We start from the raw sequence: 2,998 nt of genomic DNA, 5'->3' as shown, positions 1-2,998 counted from the left end.
GACAGGGAACGCCGATCGGAAGATCTCGCGTTGTACGTGAAGATAGGGCCCCTCTTTCCACAATGTTCTATTACCCATAATATCACGGTGATTACGTCATCGTAACTCGGTGATATAAAAACCTAGCTCACTGGAAATAAATGCTTTTCACCGTCCACCACATTGGTGTTAGCGCGTGATTTGCCCGACAGGCCTGTAAGTTTAGCTGTTGAGTCTTCCATGAACCGGGTCGCTACGCCTCGCCCTGAGGCGACAAGGAAGAAAGAGGGAGAATTTATGCATGATTTTAAAAGATGTCTGGTTTACTTTTAGTCATTATTAACCTCTTTTAACTGCTACTGCTGGAAGCCTACAGCCAGCTTGTGCCCCATGGTAGGACGTGTGTATGTGTATCTGCACACATTGCTGTGCCTTTTGCACCACCAAGGCAAAACACCACAGCAGAAATCTATTCTCTCATTTCAAGGGGTTGGGAATACTTAGCAAAATAAAAAGCTACTAACTAAGGAGAAGCATCAGAAAAACAGCTTTGGAAAGGAACAGGCCACGCACTTCGAGTCTGAAACTGCCTGAAGTTAACAACACACATAAGAAGAATAAACAGGTGGTGCTGTAATTGAATTTTTATGGAAATAAACAGGTGGCAGATTTACTATAACTGCAGGGATAGCAGGGGGTGAAATGCTGCAGATACATTAACCTGCTTAATTTAATAACCTCTCTATTCAAAGAGGAAAAAAAAATGATACTGTGCTGTTAGTTCAGTCAGCTGGATGTAAATGTAAATGTAAATAACTGCAATTATGCTACTATGCCCATGTGCTGGACAGGAAATGGCTTTGTGCCAAGTCTCACTTCATTGTCATGTTTATTAATTATGCTCCAGGAAATTTAAATACACAACAGTTTTCATGAAAAATCAAGGCAAGAGGAGCCTGCATATGGCAGCAAGTGCAGGGTTTACCTGGGTCCTCTCTGTTGTGTCTGCTACTTAAACCTAGCACTGCAGCCCCACTGTCAGAGAGATGTGGACCAGTCATTACCTTCATGGCAGGCTTTTAATGCCTGCTGGGGTATTTAAAACTAATCAGTATTTAACAGCAACCTTTAATGATCACAGGGAGCCTGCAGCAATTCAGTACAGGGAATCCAAAACCATTATGTATTTATAATCAAGGAAATTGTATGGGGAAGGTTGGAAATATTAGATTTAACTTTTTTACTTTAACTGCTGATGCAAAACAAGAATAGGCTGAAACATTAGGAGCAATATATTTGCATCCTGGAATGAGAGAGGTATATGAAAGAAATGCTGCAATAATACTTGAAGATGGTCCAGAGCAGCCCTATAAAATTACACATTAATAGAATGGGGGAACTGCACATTTAGGTAGCTGCTAGCCAAAAATGGGTTCCAGAGCTCTGCCCCTTTTCCATATGGATGATGATAGAGGTTTTTAAGTATATGATCAGTCTTTAATGATGTATAGTAACAACACAGTTCCTGGTATACTGCACTTGATAAGCTTATGCAGCCCCCTACACTCGTGGGTATGTAGACCAGATTCAAATATTTAACACATAGAATTTCTTTTAATTCAAGTAAATGAAGGTTCTTCTCTGGAAAATTACTTTGTTCAAGAAAAGGAGTTACATTCTCTATTAGTGTACACTGGCATTGACTCTGAGGGAGCTACAGTCATTTATATGCATTGAGGGTTTGGTCCAAGCAATCACATAATTAAAGACAACAATGCAATTGCATCTCATTAGTATGGCTGAGATAAAGCTTTAATTTAATCACTACCAGCCTTATAAGCAAAATATCTGAGGTTTTAACATACTCTCACTGTTAGTATTTTTTTAATTTTCTATCTTAAAAGGGTATGACTGAAAACAAGAAGATCCCATAATTTAAAACACATTGGAAAGACATGACTGGAAGAATGCATATTTATCTGTCTCATTTACTATGCTCTGTGCAATATACAGTCTGCACACACAAGAATCCTTCCTTTTTCCTCACTAATCTTCAGTAAATTTTTGGCTTTATTTATTTATTCATGGACAAACCCACCCCACTCACACTGTCTTCCCCTTTATAAGTTTCTGCTTAATTTACCAAACATTTTCAAAACCCTCATCATCAAAATACTTTGCTGTACTTGCCACTTGAAATGACCGAAAAAGGTCAGGAGAACAGTGAAAATGGAAAGGAGAATTTAAAGATATATGTCTTTTAAAGCAAAACAGGTAACATTTAGCCTGGGAAACTGAAGCCCATTTTTCTATCATTCTATATATTCTCTGAATTGCAAGAAGAAAAGCAGGAGTTTGTACTCCTGGCTCCATTTTAACACTGTCTTTTCTGAAAGAATACTTATTTTGAATAATTATGGTGATAAAAGCATAAAACACATGCAGAACAAGCACCAGGATTTCTGACCCGAATTATGCATCTAAACCAAAGATAAATTTAAACACCAGTAAGGACTGTATGTTGCAATATACAGCTGCTAAAATATAGCTTGTTCTGAGACATTATTAATGGCTCTCCTCTTAGCTGCTATCTATGTTAAATATTGCAATGAAAAAATAGAGTATGCAACAGATATAAGGTAATAAATTTGAGGGCAAAAAACCAAAACTGTTAGAAAGATGGTTCTTACTTCCTTCTCTCAACAGTCTTCAGCCTGATCTGCATGAAGCTGCCATGTGTGCAACCTTAGACCTAAGAGGAGAATCACAGAATGGTTTGGGTTAGAATGGACCTTTCAAGGTCATCTAGTCCAACCCCCATGCCATAAGCAGGGACATCTATCCAACCTGACTATGGGGAGTAAAACAGAGAGTACAGTAGAACTGATAAAGGAGCCTGATACCTTAGGCCTGATCAAGCAGAAATCGTGGGAGAGACAGACACAGGTAAGTGCTCCATGGGCAATAAGTGACCAAGAAACATGTTGTGAAACTTTGTGATAAGATAATGTTACCAAGT

This window comes from Parus major, chromosome 4 (assembly GCF_001522545.3).
Source record: "Parus major isolate Abel chromosome 4, Parus_major1.1, whole genome shotgun sequence".
Lineage (NCBI taxonomy): Eukaryota > Metazoa > Chordata > Aves > Passeriformes > Paridae > Parus > Parus major.
Note: the sequence above shows the minus strand (reverse complement) of the source record.